The sequence below is a fragment of the Eptesicus fuscus genome, chromosome 6 (genome assembly GCF_027574615.1).
Source record: "Eptesicus fuscus isolate TK198812 chromosome 6, DD_ASM_mEF_20220401, whole genome shotgun sequence".
Lineage (NCBI taxonomy): Eukaryota > Metazoa > Chordata > Mammalia > Chiroptera > Vespertilionidae > Eptesicus > Eptesicus fuscus.
This window is the reverse complement of record NC_072478.1, coordinates 49,730,010-49,753,343: the sequence shown is the minus strand read 5'-3', so window position 1 is coordinate 49,753,343 and position 23,334 is coordinate 49,730,010. Positions and strand designations below refer to the sequence as shown.

The following is a 23,334-nucleotide window of genomic DNA, read 5'->3' as shown; positions in this document are numbered from 1 at the left end:
AAGAGGGAAAGAGGAGTGGCCTCAAGAACAGCCAATCCAATCAGCCAAGTTAAGATGTGGCCAGAGGATCAGTGGCAGGAAGTGGCAGCTAAATGTTTTGTGTTTCCTTCTGTTCTCCATAAATCTTCAATAAGGCAAGTTTCAATCCTGGCTCACCATACTCTGCCTGGGTCACAGATATTTTAAGAAGCACCTAGTGTGTGCCAGGTATCATGTGAGAACAGGCAGACAATTTTTACTGTGCATGCTCACTCAGTGAGAAGACAAGGTAGAAACAAGTGTCCCTGACCCAGTGGTAAAGAGCCCTCTGTGCTGTGTCTATGTTTTTGTAACAGTCTTCTTGAGGTATAATTGACACATGATGCACCCACCCATGAGTATTGTGTTTTATATCTCTACTTGTTTAAAGTATGTCTCATTTAGCAGGCAACAGGCTCCCTGAGGGTAACAACCATGCGTGGTTTATTCATCAATATCCACCCAGCGCTATCACAGGGCCCAATGCAACTCCTCAACAGTTATATATTTTTGATAGACCCAGAGTGAATAATAAGAAAAATTAGATTTCTGAGACTCATAGATTGGCTTAAATAAACCACCCATTCTTTTATTTGCAACCACTAAATAACCATATATATTTTTTACATACTTGGTTTACTGGTTTATGATAATAGGATATTCAGGGACAGCCAGATGGAAGAGATGCATAAGGCTAGTTATGTGAAAAGGGCTCAGAGCTTCCATTTCCTCTCCAGGTGCCACTCTACCCCAGTCTCCATGCGTTCACCAGCCAAGGAGCTCCGGGAACCTCATCTATTCGTGTGTTTATGGAGGCTGCATCACACAAGCATGATTGATCAAATCATTTGGCCATTGGTGATTGATTCAACCACCAGCCCCAACAACTATACAGTATATTTTTAATGAATCCATAATCCTATCTAATAGAAGGGTAATATGCAAATTAACCATCACTCCACGACAAATATGGCAGTGCCCATAGCCACAAATATGGCAGCGTGGGCTGGAACCATGGAGCCAGTGGAGCGGGTGGGGGGCTTGGCTTCCTTCATCACCTGGGGACGAAGGAAGCCAAGCCTCCTGCATGCCCAGGCAGGCTGCTGAGGGAGATATGCAGGGAGTGCAGTGGGGAGACATGCGGGGAGTGAGCGAGGTTCCCTGTCTGGGGGTTCCAAATCTGCCATTGGGTCCTTTCATCGCTGATTCCCCTCATTGCAGGTATCCTCCACACAAAGTTCTGTGCAAATATGTCATGTCCTTATGGGTGAATCCTAAACCGAATGAGTGTCACATCTGGGCAATCTAAGTCCCGTTAGAAAAAGGACCTGGGAGGAGGGATTTAGGAATCACGAAGCCATCGTGACCTGCTCGGTCTCCGGAACTGCTCTCAAGCACAGGCAGTCTGAGACCCTCCCAAACACCACCTGAGCTAAACCTGAGAACCAAGATATTTTCAAGGCCCAAAGTTGACAAGGGTAAGGGGTCAGGGGAGCAAAGCAAGCAGAACAGCCAACTCAACCAAAGACACAGGAGCCTAAGATAATGCAGAGAAATGTCCTGGCCACTGATGCTCTCCTGCAGATGTGGTACCCACACCCAGCTAGGGGTGGGGGTGTGTACCTGCAGAATTTAAGGCCACCAGCAGGAGGGAAAGTCGATGCCTAAGGATTTTTTTGTATATGTCCCACAGTCGAGAAGCAGAGTGAAGTCTTTCAGAACCAAGAAGTGAAGTCTTACCTCAGCGCTGGTGTGTTTAAAAGTATCTAAAAATAGCAGTTCCATTTCCTGCAGCACTTCCGGTGTCCAAAGAGCTAGCACCACAAACCTTGGCCTATCCGGAAGCTTGGTGCTGCAGGAAGTCACTGGCCCTGCCTTCTCTAGCACGGTGGAGAAAGGCTGAGAGAGGAGAGGCCGATATGGTGGCTCCAGTGGTCCAAATTCTGTCTTTGTCTCTGTTACCTAGCCTCTGCGCCCTCCAGGACAGCCTCAGTACCAGTGCAGAGGAGGCTTTGGAGAGGGTAGTGGTGAGAAGAATGCTTCTGACTCTGGATACCCAGTGAAACTGTTGTCAAGAGCCTTTCTAGGGCTGGCAGAAAAACGCAGCAATGAGGGAAGAATAATGTCTTAAAACAAAGAGGTTGGTGTTTTTTTTTTTCTGATCAGCAAAATGTGAATATTACCTAAACCACAGACTTTGCGAGAATTAATTGAAATAAAATTCCAGAAATTGTTTAACAGCCAGGCTGAAGTGGATAGGTTGGTTGAGCGTGAGCATGGTCCTGTGCATGGAAAAGTTGCAGGTTCGATCCCAGGTCAGGGAACATACCTGGCACATACCTGGGTTTCAAGTTGGATCCCTGGTCAGGGCTCCTAAGGAAGGCAATTGAAGGGATGTTTCTTACATTGATGTTTCTCTCTCTCTATCCCTCTCCCTTCCACTCTCTCTAAAAATCAATGGAAAAATGAATTAATGCCATATATACAATGTGGATAATCTAAAAAAATAAATAAAAGAAGTGTGTGTGTGTGGGACCCTAACCAGTTTGGCTCAGTGGATAGAGCGTCGGCCTGCAAACTGAAGGGTCCCAGGTTCGATTCCAGTCAAGGGCATGTACCTTGGTTGTGGGCACATCCCCAGTTGGGGGTGTGCAGGAAGCAGCTGATTGATGTTTCTCTCTCATAGATGTTTCTAACTCTCTATTCCTCTCCCTTCCTCTCCATGAAAAAAATCAATAAGATATATTTAGAAGAAAAAAAAAAAACAGGGTAAAAGAGGTTGAATATGTACTGTATAACTTAAAGCATGTAAAATAATATAACTTTTTAAATATATTTTATTGATTATTGATGTCTGGCAGTCAGACATCCCCTGAGGGGTCCTAGATTGGAGAGGGTTCAGGTTGGGCTGAAGGACCCCCACCCCTGTGCACGAATTTCGTGCACCAGGCCTCTAGTGAATGAATAAAAAGAAAAAATTAGATCTCTAAGGCTCATAGATTGGATTTAATAAACCACCCCTTCTTTTGTGTTTCTCCAAAATCTCAGGCAACTTTCAAAATTGGGAAGTGCCCAGGAGAGAGAAAGGGACTCCCTTTGGTAGGAGGAAAATAATACACACTTAGTCTGTTCCTCCAAACACTTCTCACTGGCTCGTATGCTACTGCTTGACCCCAAATATGAGCAGAGAGAAACTTTGGTGGTGTAGTTTCTCACCTGCTTGGCATGCTTAAGAAAGAGGAAGAGATCCGCTGGCTAAGGATAACCTGTTACTTGACTGGCATAGATAAAATGTTGCAGGGGGAAAAAAGAATTTAAAAGAAGCAGTCTTTTCTAACCCCTTTCAGACAAAATCGAATGGGTTCCTGGCTGGAAGTATCTTTAGGGAGAGACTCAGTCAACATGCTTAGCAAGGACTTGTGTAAAATATGTAGTCGTTTTTATAGAGCTCTTAACTAAGCCTTGGAAACAGGGAAGTCATTTAATATGCTCTCTGGGAGCGGGGATTCTGCGGTGCTAAGAGTAGGATATTACAGTTTCCTCAGCAAAGAAAAATTACGCATGTACACCTGTGAGGCAGAGGGGAAACCACTTACGGGGGTCATAAAACTGTATGCTACAGTCTAATTGTTTACCTTAAGATGACTGTCAGTTCTGGTGCAGCATCTCGGAGCCAATGTTCCTCTGTGGGTTGGAGCTATGACTCAGGATGCTCATTCCAGTTCCCATCTGTAATTTGAACAACAGTTTCTTCTTGTCAGCAGCAAGCTCATGTGCTCACTGGGAACCCAAGGGACCTGTGGACTCAGTTTTTCACAGAGTGCCAAGAACAAGGGGGTGGCGGGGACCCGGATGTTCATAGAACCATTCGTATTCAACTTCAAGTTAGTCCCATGTATTTTTAGTCATTGGGGAGAATTCTGCTGATAAAGTCCCAGATAAACATAAACGCACAATAAATGTGTTCCTGGGGTTGGGGTGGGGGTACGGGGGGAGACATACAATTTCACTTAAAGTGGAACAAGATGGAGTGTGTATGATGGAGGTTGGGGGTAGGGTTGGAGTTTGAATTGTATTTTTAAACCCACTAAGGAATCTTGCTCTATAGAGCAATTCACTGTATCTTTGTGGAGTAAATACACCAATGTTCATCGTTTAATGTATCGTCTGAGTAAGCCATGATTATCACATACTGTCTCAGGCACATTTTTAGTGAGGGAAACTATATAATAGCTTCATATTTGTAAATGGGCTCTGGTAGATTAAAAACATTTACTTTGAAATTCTTGAAACACACTCAGATTGGCTTCTAAGAGAGACGCTGGAAGGGGGAAGGAGGCAGGCAGTAGTACGTAGGCCTTGCTCTCGGTGGATTGTGCTGGTGCTTTGGAGACACCTCGAGAAAGCAGACAGGGTGGCCTCTGTAAAGTGAATCTTCTGAATCAGTCAATTACTTATTAGAATCATAGGATGATGCTGAAGTAACAACCACAGAGGCATTCTCCCTATCTGGAGTCCATCCTGAATTCACACTGGGATTGTGCTCTGGTTGCTGGCTTCCACAGACACGTGTTGTCAGCAGGCTCATTCCTGTTGAGGCCAGAATATCTCCTGAATTAATTGTTTCTCTGACACACCCCAGGACACTTCCAGAATGGAACCAATTCTGAAAAGCAGCCACTCACGACCAGTCTTGCTTGGTTGTGAACCTGTATCAAGTATAAGAGTTGGGCAGCTGCTGTAAGTTCCAGCAGCTCAACCCGCCTGCCCCTCTCAGCCTCCAGAGCCACCTGCCTGGGCTGAGAGAAGGGCAGGTGGTCAGCTTGAATCAGAGTTGGCTTGTGAGAGAAAGCGGTGGCCCCTCCCAGAGTCTCTCTTGCCTTTATGCAGGGGGTCCAGCCAGCTTGATGTGCACCCAACAGTCTTATTGGCCAGAAGCTCCATCACAACTCTTTCTTCCCTGGTAGGGAGAGGCTGTGCTTCATGCTTCCGTAGGCCCTCTCGGAGCCCAGGCTGTCTACTAGGTAAGCAATATAGCATCTTTGGTAACAAAAGGCTCTGGAACCAAATTGCCTTGGTTGAACTGTGTACCTTCACATAAGCTGTTTAATTTCTCTGTGCCTTAGTTTCTTCATCAGTGAAATGGGGACAGTAATAGTATTAAATGGGTTAATATATGTAAAGTGCTTAGAACAGTGATAACTGCTGAATAAATGTCAGCTATCATTTTGAGTCAGACACTGGGACAGTTAGATCTTCCCTTTGTTTCTGTGTATGGCCACCTAGCATGTAGTATGCATGTGTTCTCTGCTTTATTTTAGAAATAATTTAGGATGGCATTTATGTTGTGGCTTAGAGGATGCATTTCTATAAGGCACCTGTCGTCATCTAGAGCTGAGGGACAGATCAACCCAATGTGCCCAGTCAGTTGGCCCAAACCAACCCATCCTTTTGTTCTCCTGAGGTTAAGTGTCTAGAAGGCAGTGCCTGGGAAGCTGAACGCTCTTGTGCAGTGATGTTACTGAGGGATTTCATATTACTCATTTATAGGTAGAATTACCCTCAGATCACTCAGAGAAATTCCACAGCACAGAAACAACAAACAAACAAACAACAAAAACAAACAAAAAACCCCATTTCTTTTCTGAGGCTAGAGCTCTTCTAAAAAAAAAAATCTGCTTGTTATTATTTTTGTTCTTTTTCAATAAAATGCTGTTGGCTGGTTTGAGTAACTCATTTTATTGGAGATGGAGGCTATATATTTTGCCCCTAACTTGCTCCTTTCTTCTAAGGAACTCAAAGGGCTTGAGTAGATGATCTCTTGCCAGGGGAGGTGGGACCCTTACCTGGATTGCGTCAGAGGTAGGGCAAGACAACTGGACAACTGTCCTCAACTTAAGAAGGAGAAACACAATTAGCAATAGGACTAATTTGATATTTAAATTTATATGGACAAGTTAACTGATCTCAGTATCTTAGTTTATAAGTAAGACCCTATGCTAAAAGCTATGAGTGATTAACCATGTTCTCAAGGTACATGAATTTAGCTCAAATGCTCTCTGTTAAAGTAATCTCTAAGTGAACGGTGAGAGCCCTGTAATTTGTGCTGTCAATGTCCCTTTGCAAATCTCTGCATGAATGCCAAAGTTGACACAGAGAGGTGAGAGACTTTCAGTCAAAACACTGAGCAGACTCTATAGCACAAGCAAATGCCTTATCATATTTGGAATGCAACTGGCATGGGCTTGAGCTATCAAATGTCTGAGTTCTCTGGTCCAAATAGTTGGGGTGGGATGGCTTTGATTCTAAAGGTTCTCTTGCTGATTTCAATTAGATAGAAACACAATTTAAGATGAGTTGTTCACTGCTTGTAAACCAAGGAAGATGGCCTAAAGCTCCACTCAGTCCCCAAGAATTTCTCAAGTGCTCTTTTCTGGCTGTGAAAACAGTCTTTCACATCCAGGAAAAATATGGAGGGCTTATTTAGGGAGAGCTATGCCTAGAAACTGTCAACTTTAGATCACTATAAACTGTATAGATACGGAAACAAATGGTCTTAATATAATTATATGTATTTTCTCTTTGGTATGTGCACGTATAGATCTGTGTGTAATCAGGGGACCTCCACCCCCCAAACCAGCCCTTCATTAGACTGTCATGATGGATAAAGCCTGAAAGGGGAGAGGGGTAGAGGGGGCTCAGGCAGGGGAGGGCAGGAAAGCTGTGTGTGTGCTCACAAACATCAAGTTGGAAAGTTACCTGTTGGTTATTCCTTCTCACTCCTTCCCTGAGGCCCACAACTTTTTCATGACATGGGTGTTTCTAGTTCCCCCAACACCTTATGATCTCAGAGTGAGAAAAGGGGCAACTGGCAGTAAAGTGAATTAAAGCTTTGCTGGTGGCTGCCTTGACCTCTCATCTGGAATCTGGCAAAATTCAAGAGGAATATCTGATGGGGGAGCCCGGAGGAGAGAAGGAAAGGTGGAATAAGAGGGGCAGTGGACGTTTGTTTACACATTTATCCATTACACATTCACACATTAGTTCAAGGTCTGTGTCAGGCACCATTAGGCTTTGGCAGCCTCAAATCAATTCACTTATTATGCATTCATTTATTTGACAATGTTTTCTATGATATTGTGGTTTATAAGAAAGAATGAATGTTTGGTATTTGTCTAGAAGTTCCTGGCGCAGAACTCCTAAAACCATTGGGATTTCCTAACTGATGAGAGCCATAAGGGTGTTCTTTGCTATTCTAAGGAGGTGACTTTTGGAAAGCCCCTAGGTAACCTAAGGATGGGGATGGTCCCACCTCGACCTCCTGGAAGGGGAGAGGGCCAGAAGGTAGAATCAATCACCAGAGGCCAATGATTTAATCACTTGTGTCTATGTAATGGAGCCTTCATAAAAACCCAAAAAAGGACAGGGTTCTGGGAGCTTCTAGGGTGGTTAGCACATGGAGATGTGGGGAGAGTGCCACATTATTCCATCTAGCTATTCAATATAAGTCAATAATCTAGTCAGTAAATGTTTTTCTTAGTGTTGTGAGCCACTCCAGCAAATTAATCAAATCCAAGGAGGAGGGGATCATCAGAATCACTTGGACTTGTGATTGACATCTGAAGTTGGGGGGCAGTCTTGTAGGACTGAGCCCTTAACCTGTGAGACCTGACTAGATAGTTTCAGAATTGAGTTGAATTGTAGGACACCCAGCTGGTGTACAGGAATTGCTTGGTGGTATGGGGGAAAAAGAAATCCACATTGTAATTTTAATTAGAAACCATATCTGTTCAATGCCCTGTATGGATCATTGAGCTCTTTTAGCAGTTGGGGTTCAGCCATGAACAAGACAGGAGCTTGCCTAATGGAACCTAGGGTGAGAGCCAGGCAAGCAAATAGGCAGTTCTGATACACAGGAAGTGTACCTCTCCAGCTTTGAGGGTTAGGGAGAGCGTTCAGGATGTAACTAAAGTAAGATCTAAGGGGTGAGAGGGTCACTAGGTCAAATCACCTTCCAGCTAGGTCTTTGAAATTGACCAGTTAACTCTAATGCATTTCTTTTGAGCCTTGCATATCACTTATTTTTTCCTAGTATAGAAAATTTGAGGACTCTGTAGAACAAGATAATGCAATATTCTTTCCATTCCTTTGTAATTTACACTAATAAAAGAGAAACATGCAAATTAACCATCACTCCGCTACACCCACAAGACACACCCACCAGCCAATCAGGAGCAAGTATGCAAATCAACCCAACCAAGATGGCAGCTGGCCACGGAGCTGGAGCAAGCAGGAGGCTTGGGTTGTCCCGGCGATGGATGAAGCTAAGCTTCCCGCCTGCCTGGCTGGCCCTGGCCTCTGCTCAAGGCTACAAAGTTTCAATTATAGAAGATAAATAAATCCTAGATACTTGCTTCCAGCCGGCCCTGACCTCCACTCAAGGAGGCACTGAAAAAAAAAGAAAAGAAAAAAAAAAGGAGGGGCTGGGACCTTGGGTCGCCAGGTGGTGATCAGGCCAGGATGGGACGGCAGGGGCCATTGGGAGTAAGCAGACCAGCAGGGGGGCCAGTTGGGGGTGAGCAGGCCATCAGTGGGAGTCAGTTGGAGGTGATCAGGACAGCGGGGAGGCAGTTTAGAGTGAGCAGGCCAGCAGGGGGGGCAGTTGGGTGTGAGCAGGCTGGCACAGGGGGCAGTTGGGGTGATCAGGCTGGCGGGGGGGGGGGGCGGCATTTGGGAGTGAGCAGGCTGGTGGCGGGGGGCAGTTGGGGGCGAGCAGGCAGGCAGGCAGAGTGGTTAGAGGCAATCAGGCAGGCAGGCAGGCAGGTGAGCTGCTGGAGCCAGCAGTCCCGGATTGTGAGAGGGCTGTCCGACTGCTGGTTTAGGCCAGATCCCTGTAAACCGGCAGTAGGACATCCTTTGAGGGGTCCCAGATTGGAGAGGGTGCAGGCTGAGCTGAGGAACACCCCTCCCCCCCGTGCACAAATTTCATGCACCAGGCCACTAGTTTGATAATAATATTGTCACATTCTTTCTAAAAACAAAATATCTAATATACAAGACAGGGAAAAAGTAGGTTTATAGTTGTGAGTACACAAAACACAGTTTATTCTTGTATTAGTATTTATTAATTATTGTATTATTTTCCATATAAACAACTGTAAACCCACTTTTGGCCCACCTTGTATACTCAAATGTAGGATATCATTCTTTTTTGAATTGGGGAAGAATTTTGAAAGCAATGGACTAGAGAATGTAGAGAAGGTTCCTTCCACTTTATGAATCATTATTCTTAAAAATTGCACCCAAGAACCAGATGTTTTGGGGAGGTGGGTACAGAGGAACATTAGTCACCACAGGTAGGAGTAAAAGATTGGCACAGCCCTTCTGGAGAGCAACCTGGCAGTACTCAGTCAAAGGAAGGCATTCCACTCTTGAGTATGTGGCCCAAACAAATTCTCATGTGTCCACATACAAGGATGTTCATTGCAGTGTTCCTTGTGGTTAGAGATAGGTGGAGGCAGTCACCAACCAGGAGACACCTGGTGGATGTACATCATGAAGTGTTATGCAGCTGGTAGAAGCAGGAGGTGAAGTATTAAACAAGAAAGGCTGAGTGATCATTTATAAGAAACATTATGAGATTTACAACATTATACCACTCACTTAAATTAAAAGGCATATATTGAGACTTATCTTATGAATTTTATAAGCACAAACATGACGATTTATATTACACATTAGAATGGTTTCCTCGTGTGGGTACAAAAAAAAAAAGAGAAGGGAATGGGAGAAAAGGGATAACTAACTAGCCAACCAACTAACCAACTAACTAACCAACCAATCAATCCAAGAGAGCAGCCTTCCTTGGACCAGTGAAGATAATGTGCCATGAACTAAGGAATGTGATGAACTCATCTTTCTGAGGTCCTCTAGAAAAGGAAGGAAGGAAGGAAGGAAGGAAGGCAGAGTGAGTTGGGTGGGTTAGGAGGGTGGGAAGGAAGAAAGGGATGCAAGACCACTCTATCACCTCCTTCTCCTTCCCTGTCCTAGGATGGAAGCTCCCTCCTCATTCCAACCCAGGTGCAGAGCAGGGAGGAGAGGACAGCCAATACTCACCAACCACTGCTGAGAGGCTAAGATTCACAAGACAGAATGGAAGCTTGGGATTTAGTAACCACCTGACCATTAGTCAGGATGGCTGATCACAAGTCTTGGGTCCTGGTACTCTCCAAGCATTAGCTCAGCAGAGCCAGGCCACCCCAACCACTAGGAGTCTCTCTAAGCAGCTTGAGGGGCATCTCTGTGAGGGAGGAGGGTCTCTCAAGTCAAGTGTCACATGGAACTAACCCTCAGCCAGGAGAGGGACAAAGCAGACAACTCCTTACAGAACAGCATCTATCTCACTAGGGTAAGTCCTATCTTGAGGTCATATTACTTGACATTTTTAAAGGAAATCCTAGAATCACTGATATTAGAAGGGTTCTTAGTGGCGACTTCTGATATTTTCCAGCTGAGGATCAAATAAACCCCAAACCCGCAACTTCTGGTGCCCCTATAGCACTTCCTAGATCTGAAATCTGAATATTCTCACTATGAAAGTCAGCATTGAGGGCGGGGTGGAGCTGAGATGTCAATCTGAAGAGAGTGAGCAATGGGAAAAGGAAATGTCTTTGCTTCCAAGATTCTGTTTTGAGATAATTATTTTTATCATGTTAAAAAGGTCAGAGACTAAAAATACTTGACATACCAGCACATTCAATCTTAAATTGATTATTTTTCAAAGTTTTCCATACGACACCAAGAATGAGTTAAATTTCCATCCCTAAAAACATATGACTGAAGAAATTCATACCTTACATATTGTATAATGAAAAGGAACACAAGTATGGCTTTTTTTTTCTGCAGAAAAGAAAAAAAAAGAAGCTTTCTTGAGAAATATTGCTTGAGATCTTTGAATTCAAACATCTGTTGGGCAGCTCATTTTCATAATTGGGAAAGTTATTTGTTACCTTTGTCCTTTGTCCCACAAAGCTTTCTGTTCTTTCTCTTCCATATGAGGGCAACAGTTAGCTCCTAAAATAGTTAAAACACATTTTGTCCTACCTGGTTTACTTTCCAATTTATGGACTCATTTCTCCTCTCAGAGTAAGCTTAGTAAAACATTTGTTTTTAATAAGAAAAATAATTGTTTAAGTAAAAACCTCCTTGCAAGTTCATTTGGCATTTGCTTCTAGTAGTATCCATTTATTTATTATTGTCCCAGAGTAATAGCCTTTTAATTAGCAGTTATTAATATAAAATGCAACATTTATCCTCTCATCCAAGAAAAGAGAAAGAAAAGCTCCTATATTTTATTTGTATTTCTTGGCCTTCTGCCATTTGGTAGCTAAGCAAAAAATAAATGTATATGTTACGGTAAACACCCATTTGTTACATTACATTCTGGAGTGTACCATCTGTATTTGTCTGTGTACTCAAGAAAATTATATAATGTTCACCTGGGTAGCAATTTGTGTTCTGGCAAATCTTTATTTGCTCTCAGGGGAACCTATTTAATATAATTACACTTAATTGATATTTGTGGTGGTGGATTAAGGAAAAAGGAACCGTCATTTAATATGCTTCAGGATTTTATGGGTCTTGTATTTCTTGGCTTGGTTTTCAAAAATACATGTAACCACATTTTTTAAAGCAAGGTACTTAGATAAATTCAGTCTTCTATTAAAATAGTGTACCAAAAGGGTAGAGTTTAAAACTATCTAATGACCTTCTGCTAAAACAATGAAGAAAAAATTAAATCTTTCTCCTCCAAAATATTCTCTTTTATAATTGTGTTGTCTACAGGTTTAAATGATTAAAAATAGGTTGCCCATGATTTAGCTGATTCTTTGGCACACATCCAACCCCATAGAACAAGAGTGGTTGGCTGCAGGAAGAGTTTGCACACTGACTTTTTCTGCTGTCCTCGAATTCTCAGCTGTGAATTTGGTTTTCTTCTTATGTCAAATACAATAGAACTTTCCTTTCTTTACTGCCTGTCAGTGTACAGCAGTTGATGTATTTAACCGATGGCTCTAGGCAACAGTCGGGGCTGCTATATATGTCAAACTCAGCAAACAATAACTCATGCTTTTATTACTGTTTTGTTCATACATATATTTGTTGATTCTTAACTCCTTTTTAAATATAAGCACTTCTACTGAGTAACGCAGCCACCAGTTAAACAATTTACTCATGTATAAAAATGTAGTTGAGGCCAGTTAATGTTGACATGTGCTAGCTGTCCTAGACTTGAAGTCCATACACTCAGAAATAAGACAGAATCAGGTTAGGTCAGCAGTTGGAAAGATTAGCATATTTATGTCTGAGCATATTAATTTTACTTGTAATGGGAAAAATAATGATTAAATAAGGCTCCATGAGACATAAATGTGTGGTTTTTTTCTGACTTTCAAGGGGAAAAAAATGTGACCTATAAATGACAAGGTCACATATAAATGATAAGGTTGTAAGGAAAGACGGGATACTTCACATAGAGTGAGCACATACCTTTTCCTAGACCTGTTTTTCCATGAGAACGACAACTCACTATCAGGCCTGTTTCCCCCAAAGAAATATCCAATTGATCTCTCATTTTGTTTCTCCCTCTGTACCCACAAAAATGCATAAGAGAGTAGGTCCCATCTAACATCTCAAAGGCAATGATGAGAATCCATTCATCATTCTGGTCCTAAGAAACTATTTGGCAAAAAGCGAGTGGAACAAGAGTTCACAAGCTGAGTATTTCCAACCAGGGTGGATGGAGACACCATGGGCCTCCTGAGTATGGGAGAGGGTCTGTGAGCAGGGGGCTGCGGGTTTCTGACTCTTGGCACTTCCGAACCTCTGGCTCCATCTTTGTAGAAGGAGGGGACCGACAGAAGGTACCCAAAAGCTCTTCCAGCTCTAAGTTTCCTTGGATTCTTATTTCTTACCTCTTTAGTTGTCATGTAAGCAGATCCCTAGTCCTAAAATAGTTTCTACAGTATATACTGTACTAACTATCAATTATCCTATTTCCAAGGGAAAACTTCTGGAACATTTCCTTATTAGCTCTTGTTCTCAAGGGACAGCCAAAATCTCACAATCTGAGGTCCATAAAGTGTGCACATCATTAGGTACTAAATTACCCAGCCCTTCCTCACCACCCTCCACCTATTCTCCCAGGTGAAGAAACTGAGGCCTGGAGAGTCAAGTGACCTGCTCAGAGTCCCACCGTATCAGGAACTAGAATGTCCGTCCAGGCAAGAGGCTTTCTGCCAACCAGCTGCGCTGTAATAACTCAATTACTCAACATTGGACACTTTCACTTGGCAAACAAGTAATCCTAAAAGAAGAAGAATAAATGGACTCCTGACATTGTTTTTGAGTTGTTGGATGTTTCAAGCTCTTTTGCGCATTTCTGTGGGTTGAAAGAGGGAGCAAGGAGGGAGAGGAGACAGAGAGACACAAAGAGGTTTGTTTCCATGGAGAAGACTGCACTTCTTTGGGTGGAAAGAACCCTGTCTTTGGGAGATGGGAATATATCCTGCTGCCTATCCCCCTATTTTCCAGGGCTAGTTCCTTTTCTAAGAAATCAAGGACCAAGAGATGAGGGTGATGCCAAACTCTTACTTAAAATTCCCAGGTGGGATGACTTGTTCCCACAACTTTAGTGTGAGGTGAGTTTCAGTATAAAATTCCTGGGCTGCCATGTCATTTGCATTAAACCATCAGCTTGTTGGCTTGAGATGACAGCACATGACACATCCAAATAATTCGTCTGTCAAGTCTATTCAGAGAAAGAGCAGGAGCGAAGTGCCGGAAAGTGAGTCTGAGAGAGACGGAGCTCTTTCTGACACAGAATAGAACATTTTCTCCCTGTTTTTAATTTAAGGCTCTGGAACTGTGGCTCTTCAGTCTGAGAACTGACACATTTCCAGGCCTGAAACTATCCTGTTTACCTTAAAGAAAGGTGTGAGGTGAGGGTGACAAGAGTGTACTCAATCAGAGGTATCAAAGGCCAAAGGGCTCACAGGCAAGAGAGAAAATCGCCTGAATTTGACAAAATGCAATTTTGGATGAAGGCTGTCCTTTCTCTGACCTGACCATCGATTAGCCCACCCCAACTAACCTGCCCTGGGAGTTGGGGTCTCCTGACTGTAAGTATTAAAAGGGCACAGAGAGCAATAGAAACAATGCCAGAATACTTTTGAGGATCACTGAAACATCCTTCTCTAATGAGAAAATTGAACAGACTCAGACAGTCCACCCACCAAAAATGGAAATCACCATATCATGCTGAGCAGGGTGAATTTTTGGTGAGCTGGATGTGGAAAATGTGGGATTTGAGGTCTCTCTTCTGCCCTCTATGGATCCTGGGGTCCTGGAGGAGTTATAGATTCTCTTCTGAGCTTCAGGTGCCTCATCTAGAAAATGAGGATCAGAAGCGTACTGCCTCGTAGAGCTGTTGTGAAAGTGATAATAATTATTTAGTGAGTGTTGCCCTGTGTCAGGCACTGAGCTAAGCAGTTTAGTATCCAACTTAATGCTCAAAATAGTCTCAGGAAGCATGTATTATTAACGTTACAGCATAGATGTGTAAACTGAGGCTGAGAGAAGTTGCCCAAGGTCACCCGGCTATGAAGTGACAGATTAGGATTTGGGCCCAAGTTTGTCAGATGCCATGACTGATGCTCTTACCACTATTCTCTTTGTAAAATAAAGTTATTTGTAAGATGGTGGCCATTTTACAGCAGCTAGTGATTCTTGTAAAGGAATCGCTTTATAGTCATCTTATAGGGAACCTTCACTCACTCAGTGTCCTCAGGCTACAAGCACCATTTAAATGGCAGCTAGCAATCTATGATAATAATGACTATCATACATGGAAAGCCTGTTTGGTGCTGGGCCAGGTTCTAAGCACTTGAGATGTTTTGACTCATTTAATTCCCACAACAACTTTATGAATTAGGTGCTATTATTATACCCATTTCATGGATGAGGAAACTAGGATACTGAGATCTTTAGTAACTTGCCCAAAGTCCCATTGCTAATAAGTGGAAGAGCTGGAATTAAACTTTGGTTTTGCTGAACCAAAGCGTATGACATCTCCTCATGTGAATCATGGGTCTAAGCATTGGCCGAGTGAATTCATAAAATGAGTTCTCCTTACCTGTCTGGGGAGCCAGAGTGATTGTTGATGCTGCAGGATTGACAGGTGAGAGCTCTTCTGTGTAGATTTGTCAGGAACATATGGCCACAGAAACTATCGTTTTCCCTCCAATAGTCTCCTGAGTGTTCCTTAACCCTTGTTAATCCAAGGGTCCTTACAGAAAATCCTAGTCACTGTTTGCCCCAGGCAGCCCCAACTGTTAACCCTCCTAACTGTTCAGGACTCTATTCCCAGGTTGGTTCTTGTCTTTATTGCTGGAGACTTGGGAATATGAGGCAAAAGAAAGAAGGGAGTCTGTGAGGAGGTGAACCCAGCACATGTGACCAATGGTTGGCTTCTACCAACCAGCTTTCTAGTGAATCCCTACTACGATTTTCATAATGTCCTTGCAATTTTCCTGTGATGCACAAGGTAGAGGTCTCCGCTCTTGGAGGGTAGAAAACAATATTGCATTTTAAAACTCAGTGTTCTTATTATAAACAAGAGCATTTTAAACTATCTTATGCCCAAAAGGAACTTACTAGAGGGCTATTGAGTAGTTCACAGCATGGTGGAAAGGCCAGAGAAAAGAACTCAGAAATGGCAGCAAAGCAAGAGAGATGCACAGAGAAATGGCCTGTCCGGTGACGCAGCCACCGCTGGTGAACCCTGGACCCCACCCTGTGGCCAGACTGGACCCTGCGGCACCTGCAATAACCCAACTGGCCCATTTTGAGACCCTCTGTCTTCATGGAGGTCGCCATAGGTTAGGAAAAGCACAGACTCATCCATTACTGAGGCAGAGGTTGGGCAGTCAAGGTGTGACAATTGTCTATCACAGCTTCTGGTCTATTCACCAGGAACCTCATCCTGAGTAAGCCCTGCTGGATGAATGTCTCCGTGTGACAACTGTGGACACTGGAGTTAGAGATGGTCAGTAATGTAACCCATTTCACGCAATTCCTAATGTCAGCATCACCTTTAGCAAGTCGAGTCTCAACTGGAGAAGCAGTGGCTTAGGCAGGAGGAGTGGCATTTTCATGGACAGATTGCCTGGATGCGACCTCACCTCTTCCCTGGGTGGAATGAAGAAGCTAATTGTCCTCTATAAAGTGTTCCAGCGTCTTTGGCATTCTGGCAGGAGCGGGGCCTGAGGTGTCTGAAGGGGAAGACAGTTAAAATGAAGTGTAGTCTATAAAATGCACCATTTATTTCTATATATTCATTTGCATCTGGTATGCACGGAGCTGTTAAATATACTCCCAAAGAACAGAAACATTATCCATTTCCATAATTTTTGAATTATAGAAATATTTAGTAAAACTGAAAATACAGCAAGCTTTTATAGGCCGTTAGAGTGATTGAAAGGCCCTGACAACTCCTCATAGTTCACAGTCATGAGAAACAGATGTGCAGATCTTAAGGGAGCAAAGATGTGAGAACGTCCTGGGGACCAGAGGGAGATGCTTTCTATGAGATTTCAGGAGGCTCCGAGACTGAGAAAGAACCGCAGATGCAGAGCGGGGAGACTTGCAGCTTAAGCCGAATCACCGCCAGGCCCCGGTGTGGGGGAAGCGGCACTGACGACAATTCTAGACGGTCAAACCCCAGACGTGGCCATCCGATGGGCTAGCAGACATCTTCCCGGAGCAGGACCAGGGTGGGGAGATTTCCAGGATTCACGTTTCAGGAATGTGTCTGTTTTTTCAGCAAGCTTTCTGTACTGTGTCACATCTGTGAAAAGGAACACGTTTTCCTCATTTGTTTTCTTTGAGAAAAGAAAGGCAAAAAGAGAAAGAGACCACATGGTCTAGTCAGAAGCCAGAAGCTATGTTTGAGAACTGGTCTCGCAAGTGACTAGCTGTGTTGCTCTTGGGCACATGGTACTTAATTCTTCAAAATCTCAGATCCTTGCCTACCTCACAGGATTAAGTTAGAGAAATTAAAAAATGCCCCGTGTAACTTTTTTTTTTTTAATTATGCGGGCATCCTGGTATAGTTAACAACAGAGTTGGTAGGAACCAGGCCCAGGATGCCAGCCAGCTTCCGGCTGCTGTTCTCCCAGCAGTGTAACACTTACCTAGATACAAGGCAACCTAGGCAGCTGCCTACGGCTGGGGTGCCCCGTGTAACTTAAAGCAATGCATTAGTCCCCCCTTATCTGAGGGGAATACATTCCAAGACCCTAGCGCAGTGGTCGGCAAACTCATTAATCAACAGAGCCAAATATCAACAGTACAACGATTGAAATTTCTTTTGAGAGCCGAAAACCGACTTCTGCGCATGGGCCACGAAGTTTCAATCGCACTGTACGTGCGTGCTCGCACGTGGTATTTTGTGGAAGAGCCACACTCAAGGGGCCAAAGAGCTGCAGTTTGCTGACCACTGCCCTAGCGGATGCCTGAAACTGTGGATAGTACCAAACCCTATATTTACTACATTTTTCCTATACATCCTTACCTTTCACTTACAGGAAGCACTTTACGGCTTCTCTTTGGCATATCTGAATTACCAGCATTGCTACTCTTGTGCTTTGGTGCTTTATTAAGTAAAATGAGGGTTACTTGAACATAAGCACGGAGATATTGCAACAGTCAATCTGATAACGAGACAGTACTAAGTGATTAAGGGCGGGGAGCATCCACAGCAGCGTGCAGACACTAGATAAAGGGATGACTCACATCTCGGGCAGGATGGAATGGGACAGTGAGAGATTTCATCACGCTAATCAGAGCTGCACGCAATATGAATTGTATATTTCTGGAATTTTCCATTTAATATTTTTTGACCATGGTTAACTAAAACCACAGAAAGTGAAACCTCAGATAAAGAGACACTACTGTATTCAATTGGGAGGTGTCAGTCATAAACAGAAATGTGCCCAATCCCAACTTGGGTATAATTTGGATCTCAGTTTCTTCAAAAATCCAAGTTAAGAACTCAAGAAACACACACACAATAGATCAATGTGTTGGTCCAGAAACCTCAAAATGCTAGGGAAATATGGCCATTTCTAGTAAAAATATAGAACGGACATGAATCTGCTTTTACCCTCTCCTAAATACCAATAAAATAACAGTAAAAAGATTTGGTAAAAGCATCAACACCCAAGGAAGGGAAGAATGGAGAGGAGACACAGCAATAAAATTTAGGAGGCTGGAGAGCAATTGAATGAGTGGAAAAGGATCTAAAGAAAAGTGAATGATAATAGGTAACAGGGCTACCTGGGAGTCCGCAAAACCTCTGCTGCAGAGGCCTCCAGAGCCGTAGGAATTGACAGCACTTGGAACCTCTGGGAGTCTATTAAAGCTCTTTTGAACCCTGAGTTCCTCCTTCTCCCTCTATACTCAGCCCAGAGACTGCCCTTCTCTTAACAAAACCAAGGACTAGAGGCCCCTGGGAAGGGAAAATGGAGGGTGTCTGGCACAATGGAGGACGAGGTGAGTGTAAGTGGTGAGGACCCAGTCCTCATCCTCCCATGGGCAGGCCGGTGTTAGCCACTCTGCAGTAGTTAGGAAAAGTGTTTTAGCAGGAGTCTAACCAGCCCAAGATGTAAAACGTAAACATACTGACTTGGGAGGTTCTAAAATACATGACCCAGCCAGTTTCATTTAACCAACATGTATTGAAGGCCTATTATGTGCACTTTTCTAAGTCCAAAAGATTCCACAGAAAAGAAAGAAATCCTTACCCTTATGGAGCCTACATTTGAGAGGAGAGAAGGAAACAATGAAAAGAGTAAATGAGAAAAATGTGTATTGTATGGTAGATGGTTATAGTTACCATGGAGAAAAATAAATTACAGAAAGGGACAGCACATGTCTGGAGATGAGAGAAGCTGAACCTATAAATAAGGTGGTCAGAAGAGGGTTGGTTGAGAAGGGCGTCTTTGAGGGAAGGCCTGGACGAGCTGAAGGAGTGGGCCTGGGAACTCACGAGGGGAAGGGCTGCCTGGCAGAGGGAATAGCCACAAGGACAGCTCTGGTGTCTGGCATGATACCAGAAGGGCCAGAGGCTGGGTAGCAGGAGAGGAGTGAGTTCAAGGTCAGGAGGTCAGGATGAAGTCAAAGTGGCTAAGGGACTTTGGCAGACTGAATAATGGCTCTCAAAGATGTTCACATCCTAATCCCCAGAAATGGTATGTCACCTTACATGGCACAAAGGACTTTTAAATGGAAGACCTGAGACAGGGAGATTACCCTTCATTGCCCAAGTGGACCCAAGTGGACCCACAAGGGTTTTCTTAAGTGACAGAGGGAGGCAGGAGAGTCAGCGTCAGGGAAGGAGATGTGGACACTGAAGCCCAGATGGCAAGATGAATGATGTCAGGAAGGGTTCAAGCGCCAAGGAATGCAGGTGGCTTCCAGAAACTGGGAAAGGCAAGGAACCAGATTCTCCCTTGGAGCCTCCAGAAGGAATGCGGCCCTGCGGACACCTTGATTTTATGAATCCTAGCCTCCAGAACTATAAAACAATAAAAGCGTGTTGTTTTAAGCCACCAAGTTTGTGGTAATTTGTTACAGAAGCCGTAGGAAGCTGGTGGAGGAGGAGAGGGAGCAGACCCAGCATAGTCTTCTATTTCATTAAGCAACAACTTTGCAAAAGAAGCTGGCCTTATTTTTTAATGCAAGTAGAAAAAAAAATGCCCACTTTCTGAAGTGTTATTTATTGCCTTGAATATAACTTTAAAATATTATTTACCATAAAACCATTCAAGCTCTTAAGTAATGCTTTCCCATATTTTTACTTTAATGCCTCAGAATCTGCTCTCCCCATGAGCATTAGCAAATATGACTGGTTAATTTAAATACGTATTAACCTGGATTTATCATCCTGATGTTTTCCCTTCTGCACCCATTTCTTGGAACTGACCAGGATGATGTGTGTTTCTGTCTGAGGGATCGCTATAGTACTGAGCAGAGCCCACGAAAGCCCAGGGCTATAGACACTCACCATAGATGTAATACCTGGGGTCGGGAGGAAGGGTGGCTGGGGGAAGGGGAAGCTGCAAAGGCTTCTGGGGATGCCAGCAGAGAGGAGATTCTGCAGACTGAGTTGAGAGAGATCTGTGGGTCTTCTCCTTGGAAATATCCCCGGAGTAATCAAGACCTTTGAGGACAGTGATTTATAAGAAATAAAAAATCAGTGTGTCTTTCCTTTTACAACCAGACCAACATCACTGGCCTTGCTGTATAGGACAAACAGGAAGCAAACAAACAGCTTTTGTGTTTTTGGCCCCTTGATGGAGACGAAATGAGATGGTCTCCGACTTGATAGGAGATGGAGGCCAGTGCGTTGAGCTGAAGGGAGTGGCTGTCCTGGAGGCGGGAGAGGAGTGTCCTCCTAGGGACTGAGAAGGGGATGCATGGGGTGCAGTGCCTGTGGGCAGTGCTTTGGAGCCATAGGATGCCAGTAGAGATGGACACAAAATGCCTTTAGAGGATGCTGAGGGTGTCTGGGACCCTCCTTGATCCATGAGCAAACTCGGGGAGGAACATCTCAGAAGTTGCTTGGAGCAGCTTGCTAGACAGACAGGGAGGACTAGGCTTCATCAGCTGCCTCCTGGAGGGATGGCAAGGGGATAAGGTCCATGCTTCTTGCTTCTATTCCAGGCTCCACATAAGCCCCTGGGAATCACGTGCCCATTCTAGGGAGGGAAGTTTTAGCAACTTGTTACAACTCTGTCTCTTACGGTAGATGCCACAGGGAGCTGACTTTGCTTCCAGGCACTTGTGACATTGTGTGGTTTAATGAGAGCAATGTTGGGATGCTGAGTCCCATCCCTGGCTTGGCCACCAACTAGCTGGGTGACATTGGCTAGGTCCTTAACCTCACAGTAAAGAGACTGGGACATAAACTTCCATAACTGCAAATTCTTGAGCCGAGTAGAAGACTTCTGCTGTATTCCATCTCTCCTAACCAATCCCAGCCTAAAGCAAAACCAAGTCAAACCATGAAATAGCCCCACAAACTAAAAAGGGGTATAGCAGTATTATCTGAGAGGTGCCACAAAAGACTATAGGAGAAAAATAATCATATGTGGGTAGTTTAGAAAAAAAAATAAGGACCTATCAAATAAAGTTGTTACCTAGTGTCATAAAGTCCAGGGGATTTTATTACTCTTGATGCTCCATATGTATCTAAAATGGCTGTGAAGATGGAGAAAGCTATTTTAAAGGACTCTCCCAGGGTCCTGGACCCGTGTGGCTCAGTTGGTTGGAACATCGGTCAGGGCACATACTTAGGTTGTGGGTTTGATCTCCTGTCGGGGCGCTTGTGGGAAACAACTGATGGACACCTCTCTCTCTCAAATCAATTTTAGGAAACAAAAAGCATATTCTTGGGTGAGGATTACAAAATAAAGGACCCTCTCTGGAGTGAGGTATGGAAAAAATCTTTCAAGTGGCAAAATCCAAATTTCATAGCTTGGAAAACAATTGGCCTTGAGTGGAAAATGTGATCTTTTTTTTTTTTTTTTTTTGTAGAGCCTCTGCTTTTGGCTCTTAGAATTACATCGCTGTCAGACCTGTCAGTCATTGCTCCAAACTGCCTGGAGACAGTGGTTTCACACAGCCCATTGAAGCCCGGTGCTGGGGCTGTGAGCAAACCTGTGGTGTTCCAGCGTTGCTGCCAGTAGATCTGAAGGCTGTAATAAGATTCCGGAAATCTGGAGCTGTGTGGGTATGTCAGGAAACAAAGTGAAGAAAATGTGCCTTTGAATTTGCTTTCACCAAAGGTTGATGCTGAAACCATGTATGTGATGGGATCTGAACTGCTCTTTCCCAAACATCCTTTAAAGCTCTAACAAGGAGCGAAGCAAGGCCACCATCACCTGAGCCACTGCGGGCTGATGTCTGCCTCGTGTTGCAGGGACCTGGGACTACCTGGTCCCTTTTCTCTGGATCCTACTCTGCACTCCCTCCCTAGTCTTGCTGCCCACGGGTGGCTGCGTCCTGGTCATCCCTGCAGGAGCTCCAGGACCCACAGCTGCTCACGTCCACGGCCCAGGCAGGGTTCTGGCCGGATCCGGTGAAAGTCTTGCCAGGACTCAAGACCTTGACGTTTCCGTGATGCTGTTTGTTAGTGTGCTGCTTTCTTGGTTCTGGATGTCGAGAGGCTGGGGCAATGCACGAACAAGAAACGCCTCATTGCTCTAAGACCTTGGAAGAGGGCATTTTTCTTTCTTTTTCCTTTTTTTTAAAAATGTTTTTATTGATTTCAGAGAGGAAGGGAGAGGGAGAGATAGAAGCATCAATGATGAGAGAGAATCATTGATCGGCTGCCTCCTACATGTCCCCAACTGGGGACTAGCCTGCAACCCGGGCCTGTGCCCTGACCAGGAATCGAGCGACCTCTTGGTTCATAGGTTGACGCTCAATCTCTGAGCCACGCCGGCCGGGCTAAAGTGCATTTTAACCTCCATTTTACATACGAGGAAACTTGGCTTTGGAAAGGCTGAGCGATTTTCTCCAGGCCCCATGACCTCCCCTAAACTAATAACGCAGGCAGGGGAAGAGCCTGGGCCCCTGTGCAGGAAACACCTAGTCCTAGAGTGTCTCCCGCCTATTGCCATCGCTCTCACTGCAAACAGAAATGTGGAAATAAATGCCTGCCTCTGTGAATGGGGAAACGCAGTTTCGCCAAAATTAAACGTAGTAAATACAGAGCTACTCTGAGAATTCCTATTCAGATCGAGTCTATAAGACATGGAACAAAGTTTGTTTTTCTCCTCTATTTCTAGAGAATGTCTTTTCCTCGGCAGACTTAAATTCAGGTTTTGGCAAAAATGGCTTCATGGAATTGTTTTCTAAATAGAAGGAAGGCTTTTTTTTAAATTGAATTTGGAAAGCACCTGCCTAATATCAATACTGATGGCAGAGATGAAGCAAAGCTTTCTTTTCTACCTTAAAGCTGTAATTCAAAATGCGTTGCTGAAGCTAGAGTTAAAATGAGTACCTGGGTAAAGTCTCTAGTGTTCAGGTGCTGTGCAGGTTCGTAAGTTAGTTGATCTCACCACTGCCTTAAAAATGTATTAACGTTGGAAAGAGGAGGGACGTGCAGGAATTAGCCAGTAGCTGGCAATGAACTTAAATGTTTGGGTTAACTCCATCACTTAAAGAGAACCTAGATTTAAGAAAGGACAA

At 44.0% G+C, this 23,334-nt stretch overlaps 2 long non-coding RNA genes across 3 annotated transcripts in view; one reads left to right on the top strand and one right to left on the bottom strand.

The window, feature by feature from the left end:
- Positions 1 to 762: 762 nt before the first annotated feature.
- On the top strand, positions 763 to 13,398 carry LOC129149458 (uncharacterized). 2 transcript variants are annotated; one of them, XR_008556356.1, is made up of 3 exons: positions 763 to 876; positions 1,985 to 2,158; positions 13,225 to 13,398. It is a non-coding gene; the product is annotated as an uncharacterized LOC129149458 (long non-coding RNA). The 2 variants fall into 2 exon arrangements; XR_008556355.1 differs by having other exon boundaries at positions 862 to 912.
- A 3,492-nt stretch (positions 13,399 to 16,890) lies between these two features.
- Positions 16,891 to 23,334, bottom strand: part of LOC129149456 (uncharacterized) — a 29,962-nt gene continuing 23,518 nt past the window's right edge. Inside the window, exon 3 of the long non-coding RNA XR_008556353.1 lies at positions 16,891 to 16,924. This is a non-coding gene — a long non-coding RNA (uncharacterized LOC129149456). The remainder of the gene's footprint in view (positions 16,925 to 23,334) is intronic.